Below are 21,250 nucleotides of genomic sequence, written 5' to 3' on the forward strand. Positions count from 1 at the left end.
ATAAACTATTATAGCATATAGTGTAGTACATACAGTATACACATACAGTTTATAGTGTGTATATATGTACACACACACACACACACACACAGAGTTCCAGGCCATGGTGCTATCTTTGTAACTTTCTTAACAAGTATACTGGCTCTCCTTTAAAGAACAAATATATCTCCAAATTTGAACAATACAACAAACATATCAAGATCTGGGACATTTTTATTGTGTCATTAACAATACACACAGGTTTTGACAGAAAATGATTCCATAAATATTTACTGAATCCCACCAGGATCCAAGCACCATGCGACACTGCTGGGAACAGAGAGAGTAAGGTCATTCCCAGGCCTTTAGCAGTCAGGTGGCAAAGGACAGGCTGGGAACATAAGACCTATGGAAGAAACTCCGAATGAAAGCCTTACTCAGCTTTCCTCTTCCTATGCACAAATCCCTATCACTGCTTGTCATTAACTATCATTAAAATCATCATTCATAAAAGATAATGCTATTAAGTCTCTATCTCTTTCTTACTTTTCACAAGCATCTTTTCACAAACCCTTGTCTCTGCTCCTTAGTCAAATTCCTCTCCTCCTCAACAGAATGATCACTTCTTCTACTTCTTGCTATTTTCCACACCAATTATTAATAGAAACAATTTAGCTGAATAAAATAAAGTCTTAAAAATCATTAGAAAACTAATATATAATCATATACAGGAAACTCCCTCTTACCCTTTAAATGCTAGAAATAATTCAATGAGAAAAGACACAGTGGGAGAGAAATTGAACAACGGAGACCACTCCCACCCCCACCCCCAAGTACTATGAACATGTAGCAGAGACTATTGGCTGTCCTCAAAACCTGCTCTCTTTCTTCCGTGCTAGCAAAACCTTGGGTTTTAGCTGCACATGGCAACCTGGAAAGAGGCCCTCTCTCTCCAGCCTCCTGAGCAGATAGGAGCAGCCACATGACTAAATCCAGGTCAGTGGAAGGTGACAACAACCAGGACGTTTCTCCACCCCATGGCCTGGGCCTTGGAAGCTGCCAACCTGGTCAAGGTCACAATGCATTTGACATCATGGAGGATCATACTAGCCATGGAGCTTGTTTCAGGTTAAATTATATCCCTCTCCCAAAAGATATGCTGAAGTCCTATCTAGGAACTCCAGTTACATCAAAACGTGACTTTATTTGGAATTAGGGTCTAATTAAGATGCAAGCATACTGGAGTAGGGGTCGCCTTGAATCTAATATGACTGATGTCCTTATAAGGAGACCCAGAGACAAACACAGGCAGAAAACAGCCACCTGAAGAGAATGGAAACTGGAGCGGTGGCAGTTAAAAACCAAGGAACCCAAGGTTTGCCTGCAATCACCAAAATCTAGAAGAGGCAAAGAAAGATTCTCCCTGTGACCAGAATTCAGAGGGATCAGTGACCCTGCTGACACCTTGATTTCAGACTCCCAACCTCCACAACTGGGAAACATAAATTTCTGTTGTTTTAACCACCTGGTTTGTAGTACTTGGTTATGGCAGCCCCAGAAAACAGATACAAAGCCTTACAAGGTTTCTTGCATGAGTGAAAAACAAACTATATTTCTGTGAAAAGTAGCTTTATCATGCATAATTCTAGGACCTACAGGCACAGAATCTTAACCAACACAGGGAGCAACTGAAACAAAAATGTGATGATGTTCGAAAAAGAAAATGGACATGAATAGTAACCTACTGCCCTAAACCGCATAAATAGCTTTCAAGTCCTTGACACCCTTATCTATTGTGCCTTAAAGCTACAAATTTGATAACCACCTTCTACTTCAAAAGAACAACTGTTTCTCCTTTGTCACCAGGCCCTGGTGGTGGCAGGCAGGGCACAAGGACCACGTTGGGTTGTACCCTCCAAGAAGTTTCTGCGGCACTAGAACAAGGCCAGGTTACTCCAACTGAGCTCTGTCAAAGATAGCTCTCCTTTATCAAGAAGACCAAGTTACTGTATCAGAAGAGGTGATCTTAAAGCAAGTTGAAGAATCAGAGAAAAAATATAAGAAAGGTCACTCACTGGGGCATTTAGATGAAATTTCTATTGCAGTAAAAGACAGCTTTAGCACATCTGGCATTGAGACATGTTCATCAAGCCTGCTGAAAAGTTATGTTATCACCTTAGAGTGCCACAGAGGTTGTTGGATCAGGGAGCTCTGTTAATGGTAAAAACAAACTTAGATGAGTTTGTTATGGGATAGAGAAGCACAGATGACATTTTTGGACCAGTTAAAAACCCATGGAGTTATTCAAAACTATATAGAGAAAAGAGGAAGCAGAAGTCTCATGGTGAGAATAAGGATTCAAATTGGCTTATAACTGGAGGAAGCTCAGGAGGGAGTGCAGTGGCTGTGTCAGCACTCACTTGCTTCGTTGCTTTAGGACCAGATTCCAGAGGATCAACCAGAAATCCAGCTGCCCACTATGAGGCTGTTGGTTTAAAACCCAGCTCTGACTTAGTTTCTTATCATGGCCTCATTCCCCTGGTGAATTCAATGATGTACCCAGAATCTTAACTAGATGTGTGGATGACGCAGCCATTGTGTTGAGTATACTAGCTGGGCAGGATCTCTAAGAGTCTACCACAGTTCAAGATCCTGTTAAAACCATTTATGCCTCCCAGTTTAACAGATGTGAGCCAACGATGTATAGGAACTCCAAAGGAATATCTTATACCAGAATTGTCCAGTGAAGTACAATCTCTTTGGTCCAAAGCTGCTAATCTCTCTGAGTCTGAGGGGGCCAAAGTAATTGAAGTGTCCCTGCCCCAGTTATTCAGTTGTCTGCTACCATGTACTGTGAATATCAGAACTGGCATCAAATATGGCAAGATTTGGTAGGTTAGAATATGGTCACTGATTTGACATTGATGTGTCTACTGGAGCCATGTATGCTCCAACTAAACAAGAAGGGTTCAATGATGTGGTGAGGGGAAGAATCCTCTTAGGAAACTTTCTTATTAAAAGAAAAGTATGAGAACTATTTTATCAAAGCAGAGAAAGTGAGATGACTCATTGCTAGTGATTTTGTGAGTATTTTTAACTCTGGAGTAGATGTTTTGCTAACTTCCACCACCTTGAGTGAGGCAGTGCCATACACAAAGTGCATCAAAGAAGACAACAGAACATGAATTGCCCAGGGTGAACTTTTTACACAGACTGTAAATATGGCAGAATTGCCAGTGGTGAGTGTCCCTGTCAAGCCAAGGATTGTCAATAGGACTGCAGTTTGATGGTTGTACATTTTGTGACCAGCTGCTTTTTACAGTTTGCAAATGGTTTGAAAAACAAGTATGGTTTCCTGTTACTCAACTTCTCAAACTAATGGATGATTGTTCATCAGTCTTTGAAAATTAAAAGTTATCTCTGCTTCTCTAAAATAGTAATAATAACTATACCATGCAAATTATAATGACTTTTAAGGCTTTTATATTCTAGACAATTCAAGTGATCTTGTAATGTGGTTCATTGTCAGTACAGTCATTCCTCGAAACCACTTTTTAAAATTCTTGTGATGAGGTTAATTATAAAAAATCTGTCAGCATTTATTAAGCATCCACTAAGTATAAACAAAGTATAGGATTTCTATTATAACACAATATACTTGTTCCTGAAAAATGATGCATTCTGCAAAAATGTTCATTAAAAACAACACTGCCTACAGTACAAGTAAGCTTAGGGGTAAATCTTTCAAAACTTCTACATCTTTCCAACCAAAACACTAACAAAATCACTGGTACCCTTATTTTTGACAAAGGAGGCAAGAATATACAATGGGGCAAAGAGAGTTTTCTCAATAAATGCTGCTGGGAAAACTGGATAGTAAAAGAATAGAATTAAAATACCTCCTAACACCATACACAAAGATAAACTCAAAATGGATTAAAGATCTAAATATAAGACTATAAACTATAGAATCTTAGAGGAAAACATAGGCAAAACACTCTATGACATAAATCACAGCAAGATCCTCTATGACTCAAATTAACAATGGGACCTAAGTAATTTAAAAGCTTTTGCACAGTAAAGAAAACTGTAAACAAGATGAAAAGACAACCCTCAGAATGGGAAAAAATAATAGCAAATGAAACAACTGACAAAGGGTTAATTTCAAAACTATACCCGCAGCTTATACAAATCAATACCAGAAAAACAAATAACCCAATCAAAAAGTGGGCAAAAGACCTAAGCAGACATTTCTCCAAAGAAAAGATATAGATGGCTAATAATTACATGAAAAGATGTTCAACGTCATTCATTATTAGAGAAATGCAAATCAAAACTACAATGAGATATCATCTCATACCAGTCAGAATGGCCATCATCAAAAAGTCTACAAACAATAAATGCTGGAGAGGGCATGGAGAAAAGGTAACCCTCTTGCACTGTTGCTGGGAATGTAAATTGATATAGCCACTATGGAGAACAGTATTAAAATTCCTTTAAAAACTAGGAATAAAACCACCATACAACCCAGCAATCCCACTACAGAGCACATACCCTGAGGAAGCCAAAATTTAAAAAGACACATGTACCCCCATGTTCACTGCAGCTCTAATTACAATAGCTAGGACACGGAATCAAACTAAATGTCTATCAACAGATGAATAGATAAAGAAGGATTGAGCAAAGACCAAAGGAGATTTCGCCGGCTGCAGACCGGCCCTTCGCCCATGCCCCCAACCGCCAGAGGCAGAGAGGCAAGAGTGCAAGAGCTAGAGCTGGAAGGCAAGAGGCAATCTTAGCCCCAGAGACCAGCATCCTCCACCAAACTGTGAGCAAGCTTCCAGCTGCTAACCACGTCTTCCTGGGATCCTGGACAGTTGACATCTGCCAGGAAGGTCACAGCCTGAGATCAGCTCCCCAGAGGAGACACATGGCACACCTGCGCTGGCACTCTCATGGGGCACCTGGGAAACTGAGCAGCTGGGACTGGAGAGGTGATTAAGATGTACGGCCCACCTGGGACCACACTTGCTCACCAAGCACCTGGTCACCTGAGCTGCTTGGACCTGGGAAAGGCACAAAACACATGCCCAACTAAGTCTGTGCCCTTGCAGAGTACCCAAGGACCTGAACCTGAGCAGCTTAGATCTGGGAAGTGCACCAAACGCAGGGCCCACTTTGGACAATGCCCCTGCAGAGCAACCTGGAGCCTGAGCAGTGTAGACCCGGGAAGCACATGCCGACATGAGCTGGGGCAAACCCAGTGTGGTCCATACACTGCAAGCAATCTGCACACATGCCAGTGATATTTGTTTGTAGTGTTCCTCCCTCCCTACAACACAAGTGAACAAGTGAGCCTAAATAAGTGACCACCTTCACCCTCTTGTGTCACGGAGGAAATTAGACACTGAAGAGACCTGCAAACAGAAGAAGCCAAAATAAACAAAGAAGAGGGAACCACTCTGGAAGTGACAGGTGCAACAGATTAAACTCCTGTAGTTAGCATTGAGTAAGCATTGGAAGGGGCCTATAGACCTTGACAAGAAGTACAAGGTGAAACAAGGAACTATTTGAAACTGAACTGACCTCACACTGCCTGCAACAGCTCCAGAGAAATAACTAGATATATTTTTACCACTATCAATTCTTAATTTTTTTATTTCTTTACTCCTATAATTTTCATTCTTATAACCTATTACCTTGCCCAAAAAAAGACCCTATTTTTAAAGTAAATTTCATATATACATTTTTTATAATCTTTGTGATTGATTTTATTTTGTATTTTTAACATTGCATTTTTTGAGAGTCTAAACTCTACTCAAGATTTTTAATCTTTGCTTTTCAGCATTTGTCATCAATTTTGTACCATTAAGAATTTAATCTTCAGTATCCATTTTCACTTAGGGGTGTGATCACTGGCTTGATTGCTCTCCCCCCTTTGACTCTCCCTTTTCTCCCCCAGGTCACCTCTATTTCTTCCCTCCCCCTTCTCCTCTTTACTTAATTCTGTGAATCTCTCTGGGTGTTCTGGGCTGTGGAGAACACTTAAGGAACTGATTACTGGTTAGATTTGTCTCTCCCCTTTTGACTCCACCTCTTCTCCTCCTGGACACCTCTATATATTTCCCTCCTCCCTCTTCTCTTCTTCATGTAACTCTGTGAACCTCTCTGAGTGTCCCTCACTGTAGAGAATCTTTTCACTATTAACCTAGATGTTTTATCATCTGTGCTGTAAGGATGCAGAAGTCTTGAGGCTACTTTAAAAATAAGACTGAAAACCAGAGGCAGGAGGCTTAAATCCAAAACTTGAGAACACCAGAGAACTCCTGATTTCAGGGAACATTAATCAACAAGAGCTCATCCAAAAGCCTCCATACCTACACTGAAACCAAGCTCCACCCAAGAGCCAACAAGTTCCAGAGCAAGACATACCACACTAATTCTCCAGCAACACAGGAACACAGCCCTGAACCTTAAAATACAGCTGCTCAAAGTCACACCAAGCCCAGAGACACCCCAAAACTCACTACAGGACACTTCATTGCACTCCAGAGAGAAGAGATACAGCTCTACCCACCAGAACACAGACGCAAGCTTCTCTAACTGTAGGGAATATGCTGTGCACAGGCCTGTACTATAATTAACAGGGCTTCTTTGAGGAATAAGAATGACTTTCTCATGACCTCCAGGCAAAGAGCCAGGAGCAGTTAAAGGTACCTTGCGGAAAAACATCTTGAAAATAAGATGCTGAAATAGTGATGTGACTGATGGGAAACCAGTAGTGACTATTCTCATGACCAAAGCCTTGAAGGAATTGCTGAGAAATGTCATCACTAGCTGAAGGGCTAAACATGGTCATGAAAGGCCTGAACGTTTGACATTGGGGACTGTGCATCGTATATTGTTATCCCCAATCTGAGATTGTAAAAATCTCAGATGTCTTTAGAGCACGTACAAGGAAGTAGATGTTAGCAATAAAAGAAAAAGCCTACAAGGATCAGGATCCTGGCTTTTGCCTGTGAATGGCATCAGCCCCCCTGATCCTCACCTTATTTCTGAGTCTCATTTTTCTTTATTCTTCTGCGGCACTGCTCCCTCAGGTCAGTTTGTTGTTGGGCTAGTACCAACATTTGGCACCCAAACAGGGACCTGAGGGCCTGAGTAGCTTTCGAGGCTTTTTTGACAGTGCCAGAAAATGCGGGGAATTCCAGCCTAGAGATCAAAGGACAGGAAAGTACTTGGTGAGTACACCCCCATGGATTTGTCAATCAGGGACACAATGGGGCAATCTCCTTCTAAGCATGCTGACTATACTGTGCTTCTAAAAACCTTGCTACATAGCTCCGGAGTAAAAGTGAAAGAAGAGAATTTGCAGGAATTATTTCAGGCAATTCATAAGCACTGTTACTGGTTGGACCCAGGAAAAAGGGAATTTACTTCTTAAAGAGTGGAAAGAAGTGATGCATTGTTTATGTAGAGCCTATCAGTCTGGGGAACCCATTCCTATAAGTGTGTGGTCTCTTTGTAACCTTATTTACACTACTTTGGCTCCTTTACAGTCTGAACAGTCTGACTCTTCTGATTCAGAATCTGATACTCCTGCTCCTCCTGCATCTCAGGAGTTACCTGTCCAGCCAGCTCATATTTATGAAAATCTGGATAAAGAGAAATATAATTCTTTGGAAGGGGAGAGAGAGGCTCAATTTTTGAGTCCTAAATCCCATGTTAACTATGGTACTGGACAACATCCTGAAGCTTTCCCTTTATCACCAGTCTCACAGCCTTTGGCTCCTTATAGAGCCCCCTATAGTTCAGGAACCCCCTCCACCAGATCCCGATACACCATGGGATGATGCGGTATTTAGAGCCACAGTGACAATACCAAAGACCTGCTCTGCTGGTGCAGACCAATATCTGCACCTGCTCTCTCATCTTTTCAGCAAGCTGTATGAGCAGCAAGGTGAGAAGGTGACCTTGATACTTTGGTTTTGCCTGTTACCGTGATCCAGGTGCCCCTTAATGCTCAACTTCCACAAGGTGGAGTACAATTTGAACATACTCTCTCTTTTAAAACTATTAAGGAGAGTAAACAGGCATGCACGCAATATGCAGCTACATCTCCTTACACACAGGTCTTACTCAGGGGTTGGCTCAGTCTGAATACTCATTCCATATGATTGGGAAATGATTGCTAGAACTTGCTTATCCACTTTGGAATTTTTACAGTTTCAAACATGGTGGCAAGGTGAAGACTGTCAACAGGCTCAAACAAATGCAGCTGCTAATCCTCCTCTTAATATTACTGTGGAACAATTAATGGGGTCAGGGGAGTATCAAGAGGTTCAGAGACAACTACAATTTGATGCTCAACTTATAAGTCAAATTAGATTATTTGTCTTAGGGCATGGGAAAAGATCAGCCCCCCAGGACAGTCCCATCCTTCTTCTGTTAATGTATGACAATCTGACGGAGAACCTTATACTGATTTTATCACCCAACTAAGACAAAATCTGGTGAGAACTGTTGCTCAAATTGAATTAAGGGATATTTTATTACAGATGCTTGCCTATGATAATACAAATTCAGAATGTCAAAGGCTTTACAGTCTCTTAAAGCACAAGGAAAACCTCACAAGGATTATATTAAGGTTTGTCATGATATTGGATCAGAACCCTATAAGATGCGATTGTTGGCTCAAGCCATTATGAGCTTGAAACAACAAGCAAATCAGCAGATTAAATGTTTTAGTTGTGGTAAGAGACGACATGTGCAGAAAAACTGCAAGACTAATAAAAATACACCTAATAAGCCTACTCCCACAAATGAAAAGACACCTGGATTATGCCCTTGCTGTAATAAAGGCAATCATTAGGCTAATCAGTGTAGATCTAAATTTCATAAAAATAGATTCTCTTTGTTGGGAAACTGAAAGAAAGGCCCCACTCAGGGCCCATCATACAACGTGAGCTCTTAACAAACCTGGAACGCTGTTCCTCTTGTGTACCCAGTCAGCGAACAGCAACCTCATCCAGCCCTTCCAAACCATACACCTGGGTTACTCACCTCCTTCCTGCAACATCTGGGAGCACAACATTAGATATCCCTGCCATTGATAATTTACTTCTTATGCCAGCTATGGGAATTTATAAAATCCCTACTGGAATTAAAGGTCCAATACCTAAAGGAAGTGTGGGGTTATTATTAGGTTATTATTAGTAGTTTAACAAGTAAGGGAGTTCAAGTCCTAATGGGGGTTATAGATGAAGATTATGAGGGCAAAATTTCTATTATGATGAAAGCACAGTATCCTTATCAAATAATAAAAGGGGATCGTAAAGCTCAATTGTTACTATTACATTATATCACTACTAGTAAATCTCATATTAAAAGAACTGGAAGTGTAGGAAAACAGGTATATTGGCAAACTTTTGTATCTGATTCTATATCCACATTATTTGTATATATTAATAATAAGCAATTTTCAGGACTTGTAGATACCAGAGCTGATATTTTTATAATATCTAAAAAGCATTGGCCAGTTTCTTGGCCCTTAACAAATGTCCCTATTATGTTAACTGGAATTGAAACTATGGAAAATATTCAAAAATGTACTAATATTTTTACCTGTTCAGGCCCCAAACAACAACCTGCAACTTTACAACCTTTAGTTGCAGATATCCCTATTAATTTATGGGGATGAGATCTATTGATGCAATGGAGAGCTTATGTAACAATTCCTACTATATCTTCTCAAGCTAAACAAATTATGGTAAATATGGAATACAATCCTGTTCAAAATGCATAGGCTTTTTAGTGGAGGCCACTGCCAAACAACAAAAACAGCACTTAAGTTGACATGGAAAACTGATGAGCTTATTTGTACAGAGCAGTGGCCCCTATCACATGAAAAGTTACAGGTTCTTGAACAACTAGTAGAGGAACAATTACCTCTTAATCATATTGCCTCAACTACTAGTCCTTGGAATTCTCCTGTCTTTGTTATTAAGAAGAAATCTCTGAAATGGAGAATGTTAACTGATTTAAGAAAAACAGCTATAATCGAACCTATGGGTGCTTTACAACCAGGCATTCCATCACCTTCTATGATACCAAGAAATTGGAAAATATATGTCTGTCTTTGTGCCAGTACCATACTGTCTTGATGACTGTGGCTTTGTAGTAGAGCCTGAAGTCAGGCAAGTTGATTCCTCCAGTTCCATTCTTCTTTCTCAAGATTGCTTTGGCTATTCGAGGTTTTTTGTATTTCCATACAAATCTTGAAATTATTTGTTCTAGTTCTGTGAAAAATGTGGCTGGTAGCTTGACAGGGATTGCATTGAATTTGTAAATTGCTTTGGGTAGTATACTCATTTTCACTATATTGATTCTTCTGATCCATGAACATGGTATATTTCTCCATCTATTAGTGTCCTCTTTGATTTCTTTCATCAGTGTTTTATAGTTTTCTATATATAGGTCTTTAGTTTCTTTAGGTAGACTTCTTTAGTTTCTTTCCTAAGTATTTTATTCTTTTCGTTGCAATGGTGAATGGAATTGTTTCCTTAATTTCTTTTTCTACTTTCTCATTATTCGTGTATAGGAATGCAAGGGATTTCTGTGTGTTGATTTTATATCCTGCAACTTTACTATATTCATTGATTAGCTCTAGTAATTTTCTGGTGGAGTCTTTAGGGTTTTCCATGTAGAGGATCATGTCATCTGCAAACAGTGAGAGTTTTACTTCTTCTTTTCCAATTTGGATTCCTTTTATTTCTTTTTCTGCTCTGATTACTGTGGCCAAAACTTCCAGAACTATGTTGAATAGTAGCGGTGAAAGTGGACACCCTTGTCTTGTTCCTGACTTTAGGGGAAATGCTTTCAATTTTTCACCATTGAGGATAATGTTTGCTGTGGGTTTGTCATATATAGCTTTTATTATGTTGAGGTATGTTCCTTCTATTCCTGCTTTCTGGAGAGTTTTTATCATAAATGGATGTTGAATTTTGTCAAAGGCCTTCTCTGTATCTATTGAGATAATCATCTGGCACAAAGACAGACATATAGATCCATGGAACAAAATAGAAAGCCCAGAGATAAATCCACACACATATGGACACCTTATCTTTGACAAAGGAGGCAAGAATATACAATGGAGTAAAGACAATCTCTTTAACAAGTGGTGCTGGGAAAACTGGTCAACCACTTGTAAAAGAATGAAACTAGATCACTTTCTATCACCGTACACAAAAATAAACTCAAAATGGATTAAAGATCTAAATGTAAGATCAGAAACTATAAAACTCCTAGAGGAGAACATAGGCAAAACACTCTCAGACATAAATCACAGCAGGATCCTCTATGATCCACCTCCCAGAATTCTGGAAATAAAAGCAAAAATAAACAAATGGGATCTAATTAAAATGAAAAGCTTCTGCACAACAAAGGAAAATATAAGCAAGGTGAAAAGACAGCCTTCTGAATGGGAGAAAATAATAGCAAATGAAACAACTGACAAACAACTAATCTCAAAAATATACAAGCAACTTCTGCAGCTCAATTCCAGAAAAATAAACGACCCAATCAAAAAATGGGCCAAAGAACTAAATAGACATTTCTCCAAAGAAGACATACGGATGGCTAACAAACACATGAAAAGATGCTCAACATCACTCATTATTAGAGAAATGCAAATCAAAACCACAATGAGGTACCACTTCACACCAGTCAGAATGGCTGCGATCCAAAAATCTGCAAGCAATAAATGCTGGAGAGGGTGTGGAGAAAAGGGAACCCTCCTACACTGTTGGTGGGAATGCAAACTAGTACAGCCACTATGGAGAACAGTGTGGAGATTCCTTAAAAAATTGCAAATAGAACTACCTTATGACCCAGCAATCCCACTTCTGGGCATACACACCGAGGAAACCAGAATTGAAAGAGACACATGTACCCCAATGTTCATCGCAGCACTGTTTATAATAGCCAGGACATGGAAACAACCTAGATGTCCATCAGCAGATGAATGGATAAGAAAGCTGTGGTACATATACACAATAGAGTATTACTCAGCTGTTAAAAAGAATTCATTTGAATCAGTTCTGATGAGATGGGTGAAACTGGAGCCAATTATACAGAGTGAAGTAAGCCAGAAAGAAAAACACCAATACAGTATACTAACACATATATATGGAATTTAGGAAGATGGCAATGACGACCCTGTATGCAAGACAGCAAAAAAGACACAGATGTGTATACCAGACTTTTGGACTCAGAGGGAGCGGGAGAGGGTGGGATGATTTGGGAGAATGGGAATTCTAACATGTATACTGTCATGTAAGAATTGAATCGCCAGTCCATGTCTGACGTAGGGTGCAGCTTGCTTGGGGCTGGTGCATGGGGATGACCCAGAGAGATGTTGTGGGGAGGGAGGTGGGAGGGGGGTTCATGTTTGGGAACGCATGTAAGAATTAAAGATTTTAAAATTTTAAAAAAATAAAAAATTTAAAAAAAAAAAGAAATGACATAAAAAAAAAGAAATTGGAAAATAAAAATCATTGATCTTAACGATTGTTTTTATACTATTCCTCTACAAGAATCTGATGCTCTCCATTTTGCCTTTACTATACCATCAATTAATAATAAAAAACCAGTGTCTCAATATTACTGGAAGGTATTGCCACAAGGAATGCTTAATAGTCCTATATTATGTCAATTATACATCTCCCAACCACTTAAATTTATTAGAAAACAATTCCCTCATGCTTCTATTATCCACTATATGAATAATATTCTTTTAGCTTCTCCTTCTGCTGAGGAACTTCAATGTATTTTCTTAAATACAGATATTAAATTAAAAGAATATGGGTTATATATTGCTGTTGACAAATTACAACATCAGGAACCCATATACCTATTCAGGATATATATTGCAAAGAAATATTATTAAACCACAAAAAAATGCAAATTTGAACTGACTCCTTGAAAATTTTAAATGATTTTCAGAAATTATCAGGAGATATAAATTGGTTACAATTTATATCTTTAGGAATTACCAGTCATTCCTTAACACATATATTTCAAGTCCTACAAGGAGAATCTGATTTAAACAGACCCTGTGTACTAACAGAACAGGCTAAACAGAAATTGGATCTTGTAAATCAAGCTATACAACAAAGACAACTTAAACAAGTAGATCTGACTGTAGCAATTTCTTTACTTATTCTTCCTGCTTTAGATTCCCCTACAGGAATATTATGACAACTTCAGGGTATCCTTGACTGGGGAATTTTATCCCACACTCCTAAGAAAATAATGACTACTTACATAATGCTTATTTACTTTCTTATTTCAAAAATGAGATCCAGATGTATACAGCTTTCTGGTTATGATCCGTATGATATTGTTTTTCCTTTCACTAATGATCAAATCCATAGATTATTTGTTACCAGTACAGATTGTCAAATTGCCATTGCTGATTTCATAGGTGAGGTTCAAAACCATTTTCCAAAGTCACTTTTGATTACTATTGCTGCTAAACACAAATGGATAATTCCTATTATTACTAAAACAATTACTCTTGCTAATGCCCCCATGAATTTTACTGACACAAATAAAACTCTCAAAGCCGGTTATACTGGACCCACAACAAAGGTTTGTCAATCTACCCTAGCCTCTGTTCAACAAGATGAATTAGAGGCTATTGCTACCTTATTACAGGATGTTTCTACAGCTTTAAATATTATATCAGATTCTAAATATGCTGTACAGATAACACAAATTATTGAAACCATAACTTTACCAAAGGCTTCTTCTAAATCATCTATTATTACAATGTTATCTCAATTACAAAATATAGTAAGGCTTCGTTCTGCCCCTTTTTACATTACACATATCAGATCTCATTCCAAATTGCCTGGACCATTAGCAAAGGGCAATGATGCCATCAACTCTTTGTTAATTGCTTTTCTTATTCATTATGAATTTCATCAACTCACACAAATAAATATACCTGGCTTGATGAATAAATTTCAATTATCCAAACAAGAGGCCCAAAATATTGTTTCTGCCTGCCCTACATATACTCTTACTCACCACATTCTTACAACTACAGGGGTTAATCCCAGAGGCCTTTATCCCAGTGATATCTGGCAGACTGATGTTACTCATATCCCTTCTTTTGGACATTTGGGAGCTGTTCATGTTTCTGTGGATACATATCTGAGCATGATTTATGCTTCTGCTCATTCTGAAGAAACATCTGCTCATGTTATCTCACATTTTTTGCATACCTTTCTTACATGGGCCTACCAAAACATGTTAAAACTGATAATGGTCCTGCATATGTGAGTCATGGTTTTGCAAAATTTTTATCTGATTGTAATATTTCTCATTCTACAGGTATTCCATATAATTCTCAAAACCATTCATTGTGGTCTTGAATGCACTCATCATACTTTTAAAAAATATGTTATTTAAACAGAAAGGGGGAGAAAAGTATGGCATATTGATGACACCAAAAGAGAAAAATGAGCCCAAGCTTTATTTACTTTAAATTTTTTTGATTTATGATTGGATCATAAAACACCAGCAGCAACACTTCATTTTCAGAATACCATTCTTAGTGAAAATTATACTCCTCGTCAAATGATTGCAGATAATACTCCTGTATGGTAGGAAAATGCTATGAACAATTGGTGTAAGGGCTTTAGACTTAAGAAAGAATGAGGTTATGCTCTTGCCATTTCAGATGATGGACAACACCACTGGATACCAGGAAGGCATGTCAAAGTAAGGAAAGAAAAGGACATGGTTTGATATCGATCCTCCTGGAGAGCTGCCAATGATGGGAATAACAAGACTGACGATCAGCAACTGCCCCAAACCAGCTCCAAGGACCAACAAAGCCAAACCACCCACTTGGGATCAACTGAAGAAACTGACCATTGAAGGGGAAAAATTAGTCAAAGAACAGGGATAGTCTTTGACCTCGGCTACGTTGTTCATGGCTATGTTATCTGTGGTAACTACCATGGTAGGTGCCAATCATACTTATTGGGCATATGTGCCCAATCCTCCCCTATTAAGGCCAATTATGTGGGAGGATTCTTCTGTTCCAATTTTCATAAATTACTCTTTTTGGTTACCTGGACCTTTTGACCTGAGCCTTCCTTTAAAACCAGAAGAAGAGGCCCGACAACTTTCAAATGTTACTGTTAATTATACTGTGGGAACAGATCTTTCCCCATATGTATGGGAGAGGAAACCCATTGTCTTAAAAAAGGATTACAAAGTTGGATATCCATAGTTAAAGAACCTCAAGGGAACAAAACTCATTTTTTCTTATTAGAAGCATTTTCCTTTAATATCACAGGAGAAAATACTACTATGTTTCTACCCCATCTACCTAACTGTATTATTTCTATAAAATCTGGAATAGAACATTGGGTACAATGAAAATTATGTAAAGCTAATACTGAACACATCATGTCCAATACTTTTGATGGAGAAATTACTGATTGGAGTCCCAGAGGAGATCCTTTGGACAAAAATAATAATTTGGATTTGCCTATATTGTTAAACAATACTTTAGACTCCATCAATAACATCGTTATTAGCTCTATATATTGGCATGGAGGGACTTTCTCCCTTCCCTTACCTAAATTACCTTATATGTCTTTACATTCAGAATTGTGGAAAATATCAGCTGCCTTCCAACCCATAACAGCATGGAAGGGGCAATTTAATTCGATAGTATCTGGTCATTCCTTACATTTTGATAAAAATTCAACCCATTGGATTAAAGCATGTGTTCATTTACCTTTTGTATTTTTGATAGGACCTACTTTTTATAATGCCTCTTCTGGGTTACTTACTTGTCAAAATTGTTCCTTTTACACTTGTATCAATTCTCTCCAATTTCAGAATGACTATTCTCTATATATTGTAAAAATCAGATCTGGAGTATGGCTCCCTGTAAAAATGAATAAACCATGGCAGGATAGCCCCACGGTCTATATTGTAGAAGAAATCCTTAAGAAAGTGTTAAAACACACTGAATGGTTTATTGGACTGTTAAGTGCTACCATTTTAGGAATTATTGCTATAGCTACTACAGCAGCTGTAGCAGGATGGCATTACTTCAGAGTATACAGACTGTGCACTTTGTGCAAGAATGGCATAAAGACTCTGATGTTCTTTGGTCTACCCAGAGAAAAACACATGGAAAATTAGCTGCATAAATGGCTGATTTACAACAGGTTGTTATACTACTAGGTGATCAAGTAAATAGTCTGCAAAAACAGATTTGTTTTAAGTGTGATTGGAACATAACTTCTTTTTGTGTCACTCCTCACAAATATAATGAATTTTCATTTCATTGAGACAAAGTTAAACAACACCTCTTAAATCAAGGCAATATATCTCTGGATATTAATAACTTACAACAAGAGATTATGGAAAATTTCTCTCAGAAACTACACCTTTTGCAAGGATCTAATCTGCTGGAAGCAGCAGCAGATGGGATTTCTCAATTAAATCCCATTCCACACTTGACAAATATCGGAGGATAAATGGCTGGTTTTATGTTAATATATATATATATGTCTTTTTTTCCTGTTTCTACATAGTCTGGCAGTGAATCACCAAGAAAGCCAATGGACAACAACAGCAATTAGTGACTATCACTTTGGCTTCTATGATCAACAATAATCATCAAAAATAAGCTTCTAAAAATAAAAAAGGGGGATGTGTAGGGAATATGCTATGCACAGACCTATACTATAATTAACAGGGCTTCTTTGAAGAATAAGAATGACTTTCTCATGGCCCCCAGGTGAAGGGCTGGGAGCAGTAAAAAGTACATCGCGTGAAAACAAGATGCCAAAGTAGTGATGTGATTGATCGAAAAATATTGACTGTTCTCATGACAAGAGCCTTGAGGGAGTTGCTGAGAAAGGTCGTCACTAGGTGAAGGGCTAAACATAATCATGAAAGGACTGAAGGTTTGACATTGAAGACTGTGCATTGTACATCATTATCCCCAATCTGAAATTGCAAAAAACAGATGTCTTTAGAGCACACACAAGGAAGTAGATATTAGCAATAAAAAGCCTGCAAGGATCCGGATCTTGGCTTTTGCCTGCGAATGGCATCAGCCCCCAATCCTCACCTTATTTCTGAGTCTTATTTTTCTTTATTCTTCTGCAGCACTGCTCCTCATGTCAGCTTGTTTTGGGGCTGGTCCCAATAACCCAACCAGGAAACCTTGACAAACCACTCATCCAATCTCACCCACAGGGAGCTAGCTTCACAGTAAAGAGGAACCACAAACTTCCAGCCTACAGAAAGGCCACCTCAAACACAGCAATCAAAACAAAATGAAAAGGCAGAGAAATATTCAGCAAGTAAAGGAACATGATAAATGCCCATCAAACCAAACAAAAGAGGAGGAGATAGGGAGAATACCTGGAGAAGAATTCAGAATAATAATAGTAAAGATGGTCCAAAATCTTGAAAACAAAATGGAGTTACAGATAGATAGACTAGAGACAAAGATTGAGAAGGTTCAAGAAATGTTTAACAAAGACCTAGAAGAAATAAAGAAGAGTCGATCAATAATGAATAATGCAACAACTGAGATCAAAAGCACTCTGGAGGAAACCAACAGTAGAATAAATGAGGCAGAAGATAGGATAGGTGAGGTGGAAGATAGAATGGTGAAAATCAATGAAGCAGAGAGGAAAAAGAAAAAAGAATTACAAGAAATGAGGACAACCTCAGAGACCTCTGGGACAATGTTAAATGCCCCAACATTCAAACCATAGGAGTCCCAGAAGAAAAAAGAAAGAAAGGAAGAAAGGAAGAAAGAAAGAAAAGCCATGAGAAAATACTTGAGGAGAAAATAGTTGAAAACTTCCCTAAAACAGGGTTTCCCTGGTGGCTCAGAGGGTAAAGCGTCTGCCTGCAAAGCAGGAGACCCAGGTTCAATGCCTGGGTCAGGAAGATCCCCTGGAGAAGGAAATGGCAATCCACTCCAGTTTTCTTGCCTGCAGAATCCCATGGACAGAGGAGCCTGGCTACAACCCACAGGGTCGCAAAGAGTCGAACATGACTGAGCAACTTCACTTTCTTTTGTTTTTCTTTCTTTCCCTAAAATGGGGAAGGAAATAGCCATCCAAGTCCAAGAAACCCAGAGAGTCCCAAAGAGGATAAACCCAAGGATAAAGATCCCAAGACACAAAGTAAGCAAACTAATGAAGAGCAAACACAAAGAGCAAATATTAAAAGCAGCAAGCAACAAATAACAACAAATAACATCCCCATTAGGATAACAGCTGATCTTTCAATAGACATTCTTCAGGCCAGAAAGGAATGGCAGGACATACTTAAAGTGATGAAGGAGAAAAACCTACAACCCAGATTACTGCACCCATCAAGGAACTCATTCAAATATGAAGGAGAAATCAAAAGCTTTGCAGACAAGCAAAAGCTAAAAATTCAGCACCACCAAACCAGCTCTTCAACAAATGCTAAAAGATATTCTCTAGATAGGAAACACAGAAAAGGTTTATAAACTCAAACCCAAAACAACAAAGTAAATAGCAATGGGATCATACATATCAATAATTGCCTTAAATGTAAATGGGTTGAATGCCCCAACCAAAAGACAAAGACTGGCTGAATGGATACAAAAACAAGACCCCCCCACCTCAAATCAAGGGACACATACAGATTGAAAGTGAAGGGCTGGAAAAAGATATTTCATGCAAATAGAGACCAAAGAAAGCAGGAGTACCAATACTTATATCAGATAAAATAGACTTTGAAATAAAGGCCATGAAAAGAGACAAAGAAGGATACAACATAATGATCAAAGGATCAATCCAAAAAGAAGATATAACAATTATGAGTATATGCACCCAACATAGGAGCACCATAATATGTAAGGTAAATGCTAACAAGGATGAAAGGGAAATTAACAGTAACACAATAATATTGGGAGTCTTTAATACTCTACTCACACCTATGGATAGAACAACCAAACAGAAAATAGCAAGGAAACACAAACTTTAAATGATACATTGGACCAGTTAGACCTAATTGATATCTATAGGACATTTCACCCCAAAACAATGAATTCCACCTTTTTCTCAAGAGCACACAGAACACTCTCCAGGATAGATCAAATCCTGTGCCATAAATCTAGCCTTGGTAAATTTTTAAAAATTGAAATCATTTCAAGCATCTTTTCTGATCACAATGCAGTAAGATTAGATGTCAACTACAGGAAAAAAAATATTAAAAATACAAATATATGGAGGCTAAACAACATGCTTCTGAATAACCAACATATCATGGAAGAAATCAAAATATGCATAGAAGCAAATGAAAATGAAAACATCACAACCCAAAACCTATGGGATTCATTAAAAGCAGTGTAAAGGGGAAGGGTCATAGCAATACAAGCTTACCTCAAGAAACAAGAGAAAAATCAAATAGATAACCTAACTTTACACCTAAAGCAACTAGAAGAGGAAAAAATGAAGAACCCCAGGGTTAGTAGAAGGAAAGAAATCATAAAAATTGGGGCAGAAATAAATGAAAAAGAAACAAAGGAGACTATAGCAAAAATCAACAGAACTAAAAGCTGGTTCTTTGAGAAGATAAATAAAATAGACAAACCATTAGCCAGACTCATCAAGAAAAAAAAGGAAAAGAATCAAATCAACAAAATTTAAAATGAAAATGGAGAAATCACGACAGACAACACAGAAATACAAAGGATCCAAGAGACTACTATCAGCAACTATATGCCAATAAAATGGGCAACTTGGAAGAAACGGACGAATTCCTAGAAAAGTACAACCTTCCAAAACTGAACCAGGAAGAAATAGAAAATCTTAACAGACCCATCACAAGCACAGAAATTGAAACTGTAATCAAAAATCTTCCAGCAAACAAAAGCCCAAGGCCAGATGGCTTCACAGGTGAATTGTACCAAAAATTTAGAAAAGAGTTAGCACCTATTCTACTCAAACTCTTCCAGAAAATTGAAGACGAAGGTAAACTTCCAAACTCATTGTATGAGGCCACTATCACCCTAATATCAAAACCAGACAAAGATGCCACAAAAAAGAAAACTACAGGCCAATATCACTGTCGAACATAGATGCAAAAATCCTCAACAAAATTCTAGCAAACAGAATCCAACAACATATTAAAAATATCATACATCATGACCAAGTGGGCTTTATCCCATGGATGCAAGGATTCTTCAATATTCACAAATCAATCAATGTGATATACCACATTAACAAACTGAAAGATAAAAAACATATAATTATCTCAATAGATGCAGAGAAAGCCTTTGACAAAATTCAACATCCGTTTATGATTTAAAAAAAAAAAAAAAAACCTCCAGAAAGGGGGCATAGAAGGAAAATACCACAAAATAATAAAAGCCATATCTGATATACCCACAGCAAACATTATCCTCAATGGAGAAAAATTGAAGGCATTTACCCTAAAGTCAGGAACAAGACAAGGGTGCTCACTCTCACCACTACTATTCAACATTGTTTTGGAAGTTTAGCCACAGCAATCAGAGAAGAAAGAGAAATAAAAGGAATCCAGATTGGAAAAGAAGAAAAACTCTCACTGCTTGCAGATGACATGATCCTCTACATAGAAAACCCTAAAGACATCACCAGAAAGTTACTAGAGCTAATCAATGAATATAGTAAAGTTGCAGGATATAAAATTAACACAGAGAAATCCTTGTATTTCTATACACCAACAATGAGAAAACAGAAATAGAAATTAAGGCAAAAATTTCATTCACCATTGCGACACAAAGAATAAAATACTTAGGAATATATCTACCTAAAGAAACTAAGGCCTATATATAGAAAACTATAAAACACTGATGAAAGAAATCAAAGATGACACAAATAGATGGAGAAATATACAATGTTTGTGGATCAGAAGAATCAATATAGTGAAATGAGTATACTCCCCAAAGCAATCTATAGATTCAGAGAAATCCCTCTCAAGCTACCAACGGTATTTTTCACAGAACTAGAACAAATCAGAATTGAAAGAGACAGAATGTACCCCAATGTTCATCACAGCACTGTTTACAATAGCTAGGACATGGAAACAACCTAAATGTCCATCAGTAGACAAATGGATAAGAAAGCTGTGGTACATATATACAATGGAATATTATTCAGCCATTAAAAAGAATGTATTTGAATCTGTTCTGAGGTGAATG

The 21,250-nt window shown here is 38.0% G+C and overlaps 1 protein-coding gene and 1 pseudogene across 2 annotated transcripts in view; one reads left to right on the forward strand and one right to left on the reverse strand.

Annotated features, from left to right (window-relative positions):
* LOC102179751 (multidrug resistance-associated protein 4-like) overlaps window positions 1-21,250 on the reverse strand; it is a 607,813-nt gene that overhangs the window by 434,928 nt on the left and 151,635 nt on the right. The gene's annotated exons all lie outside the window — the stretch shown is intronic.
* Window positions 1,017-3,411, forward strand: LOC102188035 (annotated as a pseudogene).

Source organism: Capra hircus, chromosome 12, assembly GCF_001704415.2.
Source record: "Capra hircus breed San Clemente chromosome 12, ASM170441v1, whole genome shotgun sequence".
NCBI lineage: Eukaryota > Metazoa > Chordata > Mammalia > Artiodactyla > Bovidae > Capra > Capra hircus.